Source organism: Cucurbita moschata, unplaced genomic scaffold, assembly GCF_002738365.1.
Source record: "Cucurbita moschata cultivar Rifu unplaced genomic scaffold, Cmos_1.0 Cmo_Scf00077, whole genome shotgun sequence".
Classification (NCBI taxonomy): Eukaryota; Viridiplantae; Streptophyta; class Magnoliopsida; order Cucurbitales; family Cucurbitaceae; genus Cucurbita; species Cucurbita moschata.
Genome location: NW_019268593.1, coordinates 790,212 through 806,538, shown reverse-complemented (window position 1 = coordinate 806,538; position 16,327 = coordinate 790,212). Strand labels below are relative to the sequence as shown.

Sequence of the window (16,327 nt, the reverse complement as noted above, 5' to 3'; positions counted from 1 at the left end):
TGTGCATGTGATATATCCATCGCCACCTACTCATAAGCTCTCATCTTTTAAAGAAGTTCTCGAGTTTCATGTCATTCTTGTGGTAGAATTGTGGTTGAGTAGAATTTTGGGAAGTGGTTCAAGCAGAAGGTGTTATGATCGCACAACAACGCACATGCTCGATCTAGATGAACACAAAGAAAAGGATAGAGAAAAGTGCAAGGAGAACGCTGGCTAAAAGAATTTTTCTATTGATGACTTCACGTATGTACAGTAAGAGAGAATTATAGAGAATAGAAAGTACCTCTCAAAGCTCTACCGAACGGGATATATATATAGTTCAATTTACTGTATATAGCTTTACCACATTTAATCATCTACTATATATAGTTATTTACTATATATAGCTTTACCCGATTTAATCATCTACTATATATAGCTATTTACCATATATAGCTTTATCAGATATAACTTTACCAAATATAGCTTTACCGAATATAACCGTTGACCAAGCTATAAATAAGCATCAGCTCCATAACCTAATAGAAGGGACCCAAGTCCTTCCCCCTATCATTCCACTATCCATTCCAGAAGAAGCAGTCGTTTAAGTTTCCTCAGTTGCCAACGCAGAAGTAGGTCTTCCTCGTTATCTCCTTTCCCCAAATCGTCCAGTTGCAGTCCTAGTCATGCATCAACTGATCGAAATCATTCCATAGAGAAGCTTAAGAAAGAGGAAGAAGAGAAGAAAAGGCGTGAAGCAGGAAGTTAGAAGAAGATGCAGCTAGGAGGATGGAAGAACTAATTCAAAAGAAGGTTGAAGAAACGCTAAACTCTGAAGGGACTAAATTAGAAATACAGGGACGAATAGAGGAAGGTCGCACGAAGTTGTTTGATGATGTTGATGTGCAGCTTGAGAAAGAGAAAGAAGCCGCTCTTACTGCTACAAGACAAAAAGAAGAACAAGCACGAAAAGAGAGAGAAGAGCAAGATAGAATGTTGGAAGAGAATAGAAGAAGGGTAGAAAAAGCCCAGCAACGATTAGTTCTATAGCTGCAGCAGAAGTAAGAAGAACAATATTGTGAGCTCGAGTTGATTCATAGACAAAAAGAGGAGGCAGCTCAGAGAACTAAGCTAGATGATACTAGTTTGAGTTATGTTTTGCTGGGAGTTAGTGAAGAGTCAAAAGCTTACGGACTCTATGATATAGAAGCGGCAGATGAAAATAATGATATAGAAGCAGCAGATGAAAATACTGCGGAGAAAAACATTTCATCTGGCTCTTTGGCTGAAGCAAGCTCTCCTAGCTCGAATAAGGTGAGGAATAAGAGACCACCAGTCTGGATGGGAGACTATGCAATAGGAGAAGTTTTTTAAGAAGATGATGAAGCTCAGCCATGTTTACCCCTACTGAACCTGCAAACTTTGTAAACTTTAAAGAAGCATTGAAGAGTGAGAAATGGAGGCAAGCCATGGATCGGGAGCAATAAACAGAAATGACACATGAGAATTGATGAAGTTATCTAGTGGAAGTTTGGTATGAGGTCGTAGATATAAACTGATTACTATTCGTGTTCAGTTTAAGGGAGAGATTGTTAGGATTAGATTTGATTGAGTTATTTGGATCAGATTTGATCTAGTTATTTGAATTAGATTTGATTTAGTCATTCTTCAATTGGTTGAGAGATTTCTTCCAATTCTTATGATATTTACGGTTTTCTTTTTCTGTTCCTAACAGTAACATGTCATTCTTAAGAAACCTAGGACACCGATGTGACAATGATACATTAATTAAAAAGAATTATTTCAAAAAATTTATCAATTTTATATTAGAGATAAATTTATATAAATAAGTTTATATATTTGTATACTTAAAAAAAAAGCTTAAGGTACGTTTCACTCTCAAAATATATTCAAAGTCAAGTGTCTGATATGATGGATTATATATTTGTAATGTATCCATTGTATTAACAAGTGTTCAGTGCATGCCCAACACGTGTCAGATTAGTGACACTAAGTTATTCTCCTACTTTCTTTACACCTATTTAAAGTAGTTTGAAAACTAGCACGTCAAATATTATAGTTGAATAACTACCACTTCAATTTTGTGCTGTAAGGATGTTTTGACCCAAGAGAAATAAAATCCTTACTTTAGAAAGTCCATGAATAGCCAAAAGTAATGACTAACATAATTAAAAAATAAATAAATAAACATAAAGCATTAATTGATTAAATTGGCTAATTGCTAACATAATTAAAAAAAAAATAAAAATGTAACAAACACACCACCCAAGTAAGATTAGGAACACAAGTAAAAAAAAAAAAACCACAAACAGCCAAAAATCAAAATTTGGAAAGTGTTAAACAGTTTTGATATATAGACATTTCAAGACTTTGCTCATGCAATATTCCCATGAAATCTAACACTAGAGCATCATAAAATTTAGAGAAATGATTGAAATTGATGTCATGTTCATATAGGTTGACTTTAATACAAAGGACAAATCGAACTTTCTTAAGGATAAATTGGGGACACCAGCCTAAGCTAATCAGGTAGGTGGCCTTACCACCCGTATTGTTATATTTGATGTTGACTGTGCCCGTGGTTCTACAAATGTCATATATATTGATATGTGTGAAATGTTTATGAATCGATATGCTTATGATATGTTATAATATGTGAATTGTATGATAGTACGTACGGTACCATGTGTTCAATGGTATATTTGAGATAAGATACGAGAAGGATGCACTAAACGTAATGTAACAATACGAGTAAGACATGTTCATGAAATGTTATGGTTTGCTTACGTATCGAAGTGCTATGGGTATGACAGATTGATAAAAACGATATGGTCACGATGGATTCATAAAACAATACGATTAGGTTATGGGTAGAAAGGGATAGGATTATGATAGATTGATAAAACGATAGCGTTAGGATACGTTCCTGTAACATTATGACTAAGGTACGTTCAGGTAACGACACAACTATGATATGTCTAAGGATGTTAAGGCTATGATAAATTAGGGAAGGATATAACCACGAAGTTTTTACGATATGATATGATTATGATACGACATGTGAAGGACGGATATATATCCAACAAGTGTCAAAGAGGGACGTGAGAATAAATTATTCTCAAGCTTTCTTTACATTGGTCAAATAGTATTTGATAAGCTTTCAAAATTAAGGGTTTTCTTTTTTCTTCAGCTGGTAGTGATTGCTTGCAATGGTGTCTCCGTGGTATCCCAGACACATGTAACATGATTTTTCTTGCTCAAATATAGCTTCATTTGTCTTAAAAGTTCACTTTTGAGTAATCCTGGGAGGCTTCTTAATTTGCAGCCTCTAGTGAAGATGATCACTCCGAGATGGGTTTGTTAGTGAAGATGCAATTGTATAATCAGGGTTTTATATCAATGGTCCCATTTATATCTATAAATGAAATTTGTGGTGTATTTTTTGGAAATTCAACAATAATCATCGGTTATTTGGTTACCATTCTAAAGAAATTCAACTTTCGACCTTTTGTGAATGCTCAAAGCTACTTGCAAAGTACTGTCGATTATGATCCATAATACTTACTGACTCGAAATTGAGGTTTGTTTATGTTTGAAAATGTGACAAACCAAAAGGCAAGATGCTAATTAATATTGTTTGAGATTGTTGTTGTAAATTCTTCATCTTTGAATACATATTTTGGTTGGCTTATGAATTTTTCCATCTTTTAAAAATATTATTTTTTTAGTTTGGCCCTAATATCATAATAGACGATTGAATCACAATATTGCAATATTTTAAGTTACTTTTAAGATTAAAGGTCGATGAATAAAGTAATTATGACAAGTTCTTTTTATGCATCTTATTCTGATCTAGCACATAAATGCTTCCTAATTATTTTATTTATTTTTTTATGAATTAGGTTATGAAGATCATTTGATTATAAACTCTTTAATTCAAACAATATTTAATAACTAATCATTTTAATATTTATACTCAAATATACTAACAAGTACTATTAACACTAGTCTCAATGACTTAAAGAATACAATTATTATCTCGAACTATAAAGAATTTAATTCCAACCTATTCTAATGGACAAACGCTTTATTAGACTCTATTGTAAGATTTCACTTCATCAATTTAAGTAGCGTTCAACTACAACTATAAATATCAAATTCTTAAGTATTCATGAACAAAATCGGCCTAACAATGTCTCTAGGAACTATTTACATGAGCCTTGTGGAAGGTTTGCCTTTAGATTCTTTAGTACCAATTAAGGATGTCAATATCCTAGTAGTGCATAATGCAGGAAGGTTCGTAGTTGAAAAGAATAACAAGAATAGTGGACATCGTTTCATCTACAAGCGTGTGGTGAACGGTCTGGTTGGTATGACTAGAGAACGTCGTCCTATAAGAATTTATATTATTGTGATAGAAGTTATAAATAACGATGATATTCCTTGGTCTTTTATTATAAAGGTGCAGAACTTTCTTTTTGTGCATGTGATATATCCATCGCCACCTACTCATAAGCTCTCATCTTTTAAAGAAGTTCTCGAGTTCCTTGTCCCCAAGTAGCAATACAACTACTAGAATGCTATCTCTACTTATAATAAGCTCTCTCTCTCTCTCTCGAAATATATGTGGGTGTGTTTGTGGATTTATTACTCTCTTTTATTAATGAAACATGACATAGTCATAATGATATTATGAGTATCTTTTCTATCTCTCCCTTCCATATCGCTATATAAAGAATATAAAGATTATAAGTAAAAGTGTACAAGTAATTTGTTACTTTTGAACTTAAAATGCTTATAATTCAATTTATCTTTGTTATTAACAATAATTATCAAACGGTATATAATTTTGTCCAAGTAAGGTCGCTTCTCATTCCCTGTATGATATCATAACACAAAATCGAGCGGAAGGGTTAACGATAAAATGATAACAAAAACCCATTCGTCGAACTAACTATAAAGGAAGGGTTGGTTGGAAACCATGTCTATACTTCTTTGCTTTAATCACATTTAACTGAAGATATATAAGAACAACAGAATATGGCATGCCCAGTCAAAACAAAAAAAATTTCTTGCCATGTTATAGTTAATGAATATGGTATGCACAAAGATCCGACGTCACACTTCATGATTGGAGACCAATACAGTGTGAGCTATGGTCGTCCATACCATCCTTTGGTTCAATTGTGTCAAGCAAATGTTGCAGCAAGCAAAGAGTTTTTAATAAGTTCACTATTGCAAAGAGCTCGGTTTAAGGCAGAAATGTCTCTGATGTGAAAGGCGCACTAATTCAACGAGATTTAAGTAACCATGAATAAGACACATGATACAGCTTGTAAACGAAATGATGTCCATGACTCTTGTTATTTTCTTCCATTACAAACCTTCTAGCCTCTTGCACTTTTTTGTCATTGACATCCTTAATTGAAATTAGAATTGAAGGAAACATTTCTCCACAACTCATTATGGAACACCTTTGATAGATAGTTTCAACAGGTTTACTTTGTCGAGGAATATTTTAAAATTCGATATTTATAGTTGAACGCTACTTAAATTGATGAAGTGAAATCTTACAACAGAGGTTAATAAATCGTTTGTCTATTAGAAGAGAGAGCTTGGAATTAAATTCTTTATAGTTGGGATAAGGGATGTTTTAGTCAAATGAAGTATACTTTTTAGTTTTAACATAAATTAATTTTTTAGTTTTAAATAAATTGATTTTTTAGTTTTAATTTTAGTCCAAATAAATTAATTTTGATGTGGTGTTATGTATTTTAATAAAATTAATATTAACTTAATCGACAAAAATTTGTATTGTTTTTTAAATTATAATCTAAATTATTAAAAATACCATTAAACTTTGCATTTTATCTAAAAAAATACTCATAATTTTTTTTTTAAAAATACGGTTGAATTTTCAAAAAAAAAAAAAACATCAAAACTACTCTTTAACTTTCAAAAGTGTTAAAAAAATGATAGATGGGGAGAAAATTTTGTTCATGAGGAAAAATTGAAGGTTATTTTAGAGGAAGGTTTTCAAGATCAGTATAAGATCCTGAAAACATAACAAGAAGTAATATCCTAGCTTAAGGTCGCGATTAAGAACCTATTAGTGGGCTACTTACTAAGTTTTACTCACTCCATGTTTATCATTTTTTTTTCAAGTAACTGAGAGTTGGTCATGGATGAGAGCGGACTTTGGAGTGTGGGCCATGGACTAACCTCTGTTTTTAATCTAGTATTTTTTGTTCTTCTTTTGAGTCTACTTCTTGTTTTGTGTTTGTAACGAGTATGTATATGTAACACCCCAAAAATGAAGGAAATTATCTCCCATAAAATAAGCCCTTCATGAAAGACCCAAAGGATTGAGAGGAAAAAAAAATTAAAGGATTAAGCAAGAACAAAGGATCATCACATCCAACGAGTAGTATTCAAAGCCAAGGTCGGTAAGACTATGATCGGAGTTGATATCTCCACAAAATTATCCAGAAAGTTCGATCTCTAAATAACGAAGATTCTGGAGTTCTCAATGTCGGTTTAAGCTCCTCCTATAAGGTCGGAAGAAGGAGCAACAATACGAAATAAGAGTCGAGAAAGGTCGATCCCTCAATTGAAGGCTATAAGCGTTTAGATTGTGGGTCTCCTACTCTCATATTTCTTCCAAATTCGAGAGCAATCCTCCACCATTTCTCTTCAAACTTCTAAATAACGAAGAATCTGGAGTTCTCAATGTCGGTTTAAGCTCCTATAAAGTCTGAAGTAGGAGCAACAAAACGGAATAAGAATCGAGAAAGGTCGATCCCCCAATCGAAGGCAATAAGCGTTTAGATTATGGGTCTCCTACTCTCAGATTCTTCCAAATTCGAGAGCAATCCTCCACCATTTCTCTTCAAACTTATTCCTACAGTTTCTCAACAAGATTACCCACAAGTTCTATGAAGGAATACAGTGCTGAAAGTGCTTAGAAACCATTCCCCCAATTCAATCTGCCATTGAAGAGCTTCAAGAAAAACTTTAAAATCCAATCCGAGGATACATGATGACTCGTCGAGCAAGAATGATTCCAATCAGTTTCTGCACCTCCAAGGAATGCTTCCATAGAAGACCACGAAGAAAAATAACCTCGAGCGCGTGCCAAATTGAAGGAAATTGGTTTCGAAACTTGATGAAGGAATCGTGAGCTGAGATGTCGTAGAACAAGCTACCCATAAGATCGAAAATCTGGCGTTTCGAGTGAGTTGCATACCGAGAACGATTTTTGGAAATTAAGGTCCTACACTCAAAGACATTCCTCCAAACCAATTCCTTTAGCCTGAAGATAGGATATGGAAGGGGTTTAATGAAGAAATAGGGCTAGGGCCTTGAAACCCTAGAATCGGCTACCCAATAAGAAATCCATCTTTGGTAGCGAATATCTCAGGCTACGATCCACGAGAAGTTATCAAAACCAAGAACCAAGATATCAGGATGCCATGAGCTATGGTATATGTACCATGAGCATGATTCCATGATGAACTTATTATCTCCCTCACCTAAATGAGACCTGCACCACGATTTGCTAGCAGGATGCCATGATTTGATTATCCTGAATACGACGGGTTCAAATGATTACGTTAGAAACATGCTAGATTGAGAACCTGTTGGATCGGTATGGCAACCCTAGAGGGGGGGTGAATAGGGTTTTAACGATAAAAGTGTTTAAACGTGATTAATTTTTCTAATGATGAAACTTTTTGCAAATAAGTAGAAGATGATAATTACTAAAACAAAATAATTCAAGTCAAAACAATAATCAAGTAGAACATGCAATAAATCACAATAATAATTTTGAAATTAAGTAGAAAAGAGTTAGAGAAAATGACACCGTAGTTTTATAGTGGTTCGGTCAAACTCGACCTACTCCACTCCCCAAGCGCCTCTTGGGAATTTGAATAAAGAACTTTCTCGACTCTTTCCACGGATCTGAGCCAAACCGCTACACCGCTCTTTTTACGAGTTCAAGAGCAAACTCAATCCTTTCCACGGCGCAGGATCAAACCGATACAAGTATTTGAGTTTGATAATAACACACCACAACTCTCTCAAAGAGTAGATTTACAATTTGGGATACTCACAACTATTTCCTCACAATACAAAAATAATCCCTCTCAAGAATAAGATGAAAAGAAATAAACTTGTAAGCTTGGAGAGAGCAACAAACAATGGAGACTTTGAACAAATGAGGATTGGAGAATGTATGTAAGTTGTGTATTTTAAAATGTGGGGAAGATGAGTTTATATAAAGGAGAAAAGTGGCAAAATGTAGGATTGAATATTGACCATTGGATTGTGTTAGGAATAATGGAAGGTGGAGATTAAAAGTAAATAAATAAGAAAATTTTCTAAATTCATTTATTTCAAAATTTTAATATAATAGTAATATAATATAATAATAATAAAAAGTTATGTGAGTAACGGTCAAATGAAATTCAAAATTTATTATAAATATAATAATATAATAATAATAAAAATGATGTGAGTAACTACCAAAATTTTAAAATATAATAATATAATAATATAATATAGTAATAATAAAATTCGATGTGAGTAACGGTTATATTCAAATTTATATTTTGTAAAAATAATTTTATTTAGAAATGTAATAATAAGAAAAACTCCACCATTTGTTACTCTTCCAATATTATAAATGTCATACTTTGATATATTTTGATTTGTCCATCATTTTGATTTTGTTGCCACATCATCACGTCGGGTATGTTGTCTCGACTCTAATTTCTTCGTTTTAGCTCTGATTTGAGTAATTGAAAAGTTGTTGTAATCGTTATTCCCGACCTTATACTGTGGACAGTTCAAAAAACTGAAAATAGTTAATAATTAAAAGTAGGTTTGTTATCATCAAAACATCAATAATTAATTCATTGAAATTAATTAATGTGAGATCAAGGCCAATAAGCCAACAATCTCCCCCTTTTTGATGATGACAAACCATTTCAAGAAAAATTCATAAAAACCAATAATACACCATCCATGTAATAATATCAATACATACTAATATATTATCATAAATTTCACTCAAGAGCATATTCTCCCTTATATTAATGCCTCAAGAAATTATGAAACATCACACCAAGTAAATGATTCATAAATTATAAAACAACAAATTTAGAACATATTTTTCTTAATTTTCTCCCCCTTTGTAATCATCAAAATGAACAATTGAAAGAGAATACATTTAAGAATGACGTAATGGCTCCCCCTAAAAACATGCATTCAAAAATTATAAAATTCAAGATATATCACAACGAATAATACCAAGCTCAAGCCTATTTTTGCAAAAAATTTCTTCATTCAATGGCTTGGTGAAAATATCGGCTAGTTGATTATTAGAGTTTACAAAATCAAGAATAATATGTCCATTTTGCACATGCTCTCTAATAAAATGATGTCTAATGTCAATATGTTTAGTTCTAGAATGATGAATAGGATTTTTAGTTAAATTAATAGCACTTGTATTATCACAAAATATAGGCACACTATGAAACTTTAATCCAAAATCACAAAGAGTTTGTTTCATCCAAAGAATTTGAGCACAACAACTAGCAACCGCAATATATTCCGCTTCGGTAGTAGATAAAGCAACCGAATTTTGCTTTTTACTAAACCAAGAAACTAAGGAACTACCAAGAAATTGACAAGTTCCACTAGTACTTTTACGATCAAGTAAGCTTCCGGCAAAATCCGCATCAGAATATCCTATCAATTTAAATTCAACATTTCTAGGATACCACAATCCTAAATCAATAGTTCCAAGCAAATATTTAAATATTCTCTTAACCGCATGTAAATGAGATTCCTTAGGAGAAGATTGAAATCTAGCACAAAGACACACACTAAACATAATATCGGGTCTACTAGCGGTCAAGTAAAGTAAAGATCCAATCATACCTCGATAAGTTTTAATATCCACACTTTTACCTTTTTCATCCTTGTCAAGCTTAGTGGATGTGCTCATGGGAGTTCTTGCAATCTTACCTCCATTGAACTTGAATCTTTTGAGCAAATCTTTAGTGTATTTCTCTTGATTGATGAAGATACCATCCTTGAGTTGTTTGATTTGAAGTCCAAGAAAGAAACTAAGTTCTCCCATCATACTCATCTCAAACTCACTATGCATACATTTAGCAAATTCTTCACATAAAGAAGGATTAGTAGAACCAAATATGATATCATCCACATATATTTGCACTAATAGCATATCGTTTTCTTTAATCTTAATAAAGAGTGTAGTGTCGAGTTTGCCCATTTTAAAATCATTCCCAATAAGAAAATTACTAAGTCTATCATACCAAGCTCTTGGAGCTTGTTTTAAGCCATAAAGAGCCTTTTTCAACTTATAGACATGATGAGGAAATTCTACATTTTCAAATCCGGGAGGTTGTTCTACATAAACTTCCTCCATAATATAACCATTCAAAAATGCACTTTTCACATCCATTTGATATAATACAAAATTTTTGTAAGAAGCAAAAGCAAGTAACATTCTAATAGCTTCTAATCTAGCAACGGGTGCAAAAGTTTCTTCATAATCTATGCCTTCCTCTTGACAATAACCTTGAGCTACAAGTCTAGCTTTATTTCTCATGATATTCCCATTTTCATCCATTTTATTTCTAAAAACCCATTTGGTTCCAATAATAGAAGTATTAGATGGCCTCGGGACTAATTCCCAAACTTTGTTCCTTTCAAATTGATTTAGCTCTTCTTGCATGGCTAAAATCCAAAACTCATCATTTTCGGCATCCTTAAGACTTTTTGGTTCAATTTGAGAAACAAAAGCAAGATTATTAAATAAATTAATAGAAGAGCGAGTTTTCACACCTTGTTCGAGATCACCAAGAATCAAGTCTTTGGGATGAGACAAGGCATACCTCCATTCTTTTGGCATTGATGAAGAACCTTCTTCCTTTAAGCTCACCTCTTCTTTACTCGTAACAATTTCCTTGCCGTTGTCACTAACGAGTAAGTCTCCAAAATTTCTTTCTAAATCATCACTACAAATAGACTCATTAGAAATATTATTGCAAGATTCATCAAATACCACATGCATAGATTCTTCAATAATTAGAGTTCTCTTATTGAAAATTCTATAAGCTTTACTAGTAGATGAATAGCCAAGAAAAATACCAATATCCGTTTTTGAATCAAACTTTCCAAGCTTTTCTTTGTTGTTCAAAATAAAACATTTACAACCAAAAACTTTGAAATACCCAACATTTGGAATTTTGTTATGCCAAAGTTCATAAGGAGTTTTATTTAATGAAGGTCTAATTAAAACTCTATTTAAAATATAACAAGCGGTATTAACGGCTTCCGCCCAAAAATATTTAGGTAAATCATACTCATTTAACATTGATCTAGCAAATTCTTGTAAAGTACGATTTTTCCTTTCAACCACACCGTTTTGTTGAGGAGTCCTTGGAGAGGAGAAGTCATGAGAAAGACCATTATCTTCACAAAATTTTTGAAAGGCAACACTATCAAATTCTCCCCCATGGTCACTCCTAATTTTAGTAATTAAAAATCCTTTTTCATTTTGAACTCTTTTTACAAAACTAGCAAATCTTTTCAAAGCATCATTCTTATGTTTTATCATCAAAACCCAAGTAAATCTTGAAAAATCATCCACTATAACAAAAGCATAATAATTTCCTCCATAACTAGCTATTTTAGAAGGGCCAAATAAGTCCATATGGAGTAGTTGAAGAGGTCTAATAGTAGAAATCATATTTTTAGATTTGAAAGAAGACTTAGTTTGCTTACCCATTTGACAAGCGTCACAAATTTTATCTTTTTCAAATTTAAGTTGAGGAAGACCTCTAACTAATGAATTTTTTGAAATATTTGAAATCAAGTACATACTAGCATGTCCTAGTCTTCTATGCCATAGCCAAGAGTTATCAAGCAAAACCGAAAGACATTTATCATTTGTAGGACAATCATTCAAATCAATAGTATACACATTATCATCTCTATTTCCTACAAACAAAACTTTTCTATCACTAGCATTTTCAATTATGCAATTATTCTTATCAAATACAACTCTAAAACCTTTATCACATAATTGACTAATGCTAAGTAAGTCATGCTTTAAACCATCAACTAACAATACATTTTCAATGAGAGTACAAGAGTCATTACCTATAGTACCCTTACCAATTATTTTACCCTTCTTGTTATCACCAAAGGTTACTAAGCCACCATCCTTCTTGGAAAGATTCACAAACTTGGATGGATTACCCGTCATGTGTCTTGAGCAACCACTATCCAAGTACCACTTATTTTTCTTGGAGGCTTTCAAACAAACCTAAAAACAAGGATATTCAAAATTGACATTTTGGTACCCATACTTGTTTGGGTCCTAGAAAGTTAGTGTTCACAAATTTAGGAATCCATTTCATATTTGCATTCATATTAAAGACATTGTATTTAGATAAGTAACAAGAATAATCTTTATGTCCAAACTTACCACATGAAAAACAAACAACATTATGCAATAATTTATTTCTTGGACTAAATTTGTGTATTCTATTTTTATTCGAAAAATTATTTTCTAAAACATTGTTAAATTTTGTATTTTGAGAAACTTTTCTTCCTAAAGGAATGTTTTGAGAATTTTTCAATTTAAAGCACTTAGGTCTAATATGACCTTCAACACCACAATAATGACATATAGGCACAAATCTAGATTTATCATACTTAGATACAAATTTATTGCTAGATTTAGACAAGATAGGGGATGCTTTAACAAATATTGTTTTAGAACTTGAAGGTGTAGAACATTCATCAATATAGCCTAATCCTCTTTTATCACCATATGACTTACCTCCTTCAAGTATTTTATCTAATTTTTGAGCACCTATTGTTAACATTTTAATAGACTCCTTAGCCCTACCAAGTTCTTGCAAATTATTTGATTCATTTTCTTTGAGCAATTTAATTAATTTATCTTTTTCACAACAATCATGCTCAAGAGACTTGACTTTATCAAGTAATGCATTTTTCTCATCACAATCAAATACATGCTTTTCACAAGGTACATCAATTTTAACAATATTATGATACTTCTCTTTTAAGCAAGAAATTTCATTTAGTAAAGACTTATTTTCAATAATTGAAGTCTTATATTTCTTTTTAAGCACAACATACTTTGAACTAAGTTTTTCTAAATCAATTGTCATCTCATCAACAAGTTTAAATAATTCATGATAAGAAAGAGATTCAAGAGTTACCTCATCTTCTTGTTCATCTTCTTGTTCATCCTCTTTGTCACTATGAGCCATGAAGCAAAAATTTGCTACTTCTTCATCACTTCCACTTGCACTTTCATCACTATCATCCCAAGTAGCCTTCATTGCTTTCTTCTTGGATTTCTTAGATGATTTGAGGAGAGGACAATCCGTTCTTATATGACCCGGCTTTTTACATTCATAACATATTACCTCATCGTTTTTGCTCTTCTCACCTTTTGACTCTTTTTGATTTGTGAAATGTTTCTTGAATTGTTTCTTCCTTTTAATAAAATTTTTATACTTACGTGTGAAGTAGGCGACATCATCTTCATCAAGGACGTCCTCATCTTCAGAGTCAACTTTGATGGACTTTAGGGCTATACTTTTCTTCTTTTTGGATTCTTCTTCCATGTGCCCGTTCATGGTAATCTCATGTGTCATGAGAGAACCAACGAGTTCATCCAAAGGAAGCTTTGTGAGATCCTTTGCTTCTTGAATCGCCGTCACTTTTGCCTCCCAACTTTTAGGCAAAGACCTAAGAATTTTTCTTACATTTTCGGAAGTAGAATATACTTTTCCAAGATTTTTCAAAGCATTTAAAATATTAGTAAATCTAGTAAACATATCACCAATAGGTTCATTTTCCTCCATTTTAAATAGTTCATAATTATGAACTAACATGCTAATTTTTGTTTCTTTAACTTGATTGGTTCCCTCATGAGTTACTTCAAGAGTTTTCCAAATTTCATATGCCGAAGAACACATACATACTCTATTAAATTCGTCATTACTTAAGGCACAATACAGACAATTGATAGCACTAGCATTTAAAGAACATTTTTTCATATCATGCTCATCAAATTCATTTTCTAATTTAGGCACCTCAATATTATTAACAATTTTTATTGGAATGTAAGGACCATTACTAACATTTAACCACAATTGATAATCAACGGATTGCAAATAAATTTTCATTCTAGCTTTCCAACATGTATAATTTGTTCCATCAAAATAAGGTGGCCTAGAAGTTGATTGCCCTTCACTAAAACCATTTTTAACACGTAGGTTTGCCATAAGCTCGAACAATAAAGTTTAGATAAAAAATCTATGGGAGCAACCTGCTCTGATACCAATTGTTGGATCGGTATGGCAACCCTAGAGGGGGGGTGAATAGGGTTTTAACGATAAAAGTGTTTAAACGTGATTAATTTTTCTAATGATGAAACTTTTTGCAAATAAGTAGAAGATGATAATTACTATAACAAAGTAATTCAAGTCAAAACAATAATCAAGTAGAACATGCAATAAATCACAATAATAATTTTGAAATTAAGTAGAAAAGAGTTAGAGAAAATGACACCGTAGTTTTATAGTGGTTCGGTCAAACTCGACCTACTCCACTCCCCAAGCGCCTCTTGGGAATTTGAATAAAGAACTTTCTCGACTCTTTCCACGGATCTGAGCCAAACCGCTACACCGCTCTTTTTACGAGTTCAAGAGCAAACTCAATCCTTTCCACGGCGCAGGATCAAACCGATACAAGTATTTGAGTTTGATAATAACACACCACAACTCTCTCAAAGAGTAGATTTACAATTTGGGATACTCACAACTATTTCCTCACAATACAAAAATAATCCCTCTCAAGAATAAGATGAAAAGAAATAAACTTGTAAGCTTGGAGAGAGCAACAAACAATGGAGACTTTGAACAAATGAGGATTGGAGAATGTATGTAAGTTGTGTATTTTAAAATGTGGGGAAGATGAGTTTATATAAAGGAGAAAAGTGGCAAAATGTAGGATTGAATATTGACCATTGGATTGTGTTAGGAATAATGGAAGGTGGAGATTAAAAGTAAATAAATAAGAAAATTTTCTAAATTCATTTATTTCAAAATTTTAATATAATAGTAATATAATATAATAATAATAAAAAGTTATGTGAGTAACGGTCAAATGAAATTCAAAATTTATTATAAATATAATAATATAATAATAATAAAAACTATGTGAGTAACCACCAAAATTTTAAAATATAATAATATAATAATATAATATAGTAATAATACAAATCAATGTGAGTAACGGTTAGATTCAAATTTATATTTTGTAAAAATAACTTTATTTAAAAATATAATAATAAGAAAAACTCCACCATTTGTTACTCTCCAAAAATCATAAATGTCATACTTTGATATATCTTGATTTGTCCATCATTTTGATTTTGCTGCCACATCATCACGTCGGGTATGTTGTCTCGACTGTAATTTCTTCGTTTTAGCTCTGATTTGAGTAATTGAAAAGTCGTTGAAATTGTTATTCCCGACCTTATACTGTTGGACAGTTCAAAATACTGAAAATAATTAATAATTAAAAAGTAGGTTTGTTATCATCAAAACATCAATTAATTGATTGAAATTAATTAAAGTGAGATCAAGGCCAAAAAGCCAACAGAACCAACAACAATACCTCAAGCAGAGGTCATGTTCATGAAGCCTTGGAAGGCATGCATGAAGTGAAGCAAGTTCAGAATAACTTAAGAATAGATTGAGAACCAACAACAATACCTCAAGCAGAGGTCATGTTCATGAAGCCTTGGAAGGCATGCATGAAGTGGAGCAAGTTCAGAATAACTTAAGAATGTTACACCTTATGCCTCAAGAAAATTTGTGTTGTTGTTCTTAAAGGTCCTATCGGGAGTTGAACCCAGGTCGTTGGATTCAAAGTCCAAAGTGCTAACCACTACACCATAGAACCCCTTGTAAAAATTTATTTTGGAATGGTTTGTCCTATTTTATGCAGATTCCACAAGAGATATCCTATCACGAGTCAAACTCAAGTTATTGGATTCAAAGTTCTAAAGTTGTTTTATCTAACTCGTTGTGATTTTGAGCACCTTTAGAGTGGTTGCAGAAGTAACCCTCCAGTGTTGATTGAAGCTCTTAGAGAACATGTAATTTTATATATTTCTTATAGTTAATTTATATATTGTTGTATATTACAAACAAATTGAAATAATACTTTACATCCCAGTCTT

General features: G+C 32.2%; 1 long non-coding RNA gene and 1 other non-coding gene across 2 annotated transcripts; both read right to left on the bottom strand.

The window, feature by feature from the left end:
* Window positions 1-10,469: 10,469 nt before the first annotated feature.
* Window positions 10,470-11,249, bottom strand: LOC111438533. The gene is made up of 2 exons (XR_002709690.1): window positions 10,879-11,249; window positions 10,470-10,801 (listed from the first exon to the last, which is right to left on the bottom strand). It is a non-coding gene; the product is annotated as an uncharacterized LOC111438533 (long non-coding RNA).
* Window positions 11,250-15,975: 4,726 nt separating this feature from the next.
* Window positions 15,976-16,047, bottom strand: TRNAQ-UUG. The gene has a single exon. It is a non-coding gene; the product is annotated as a tRNA-Gln (tRNA).
* Window positions 16,048-16,327: the final 280 nt, after the last annotated feature.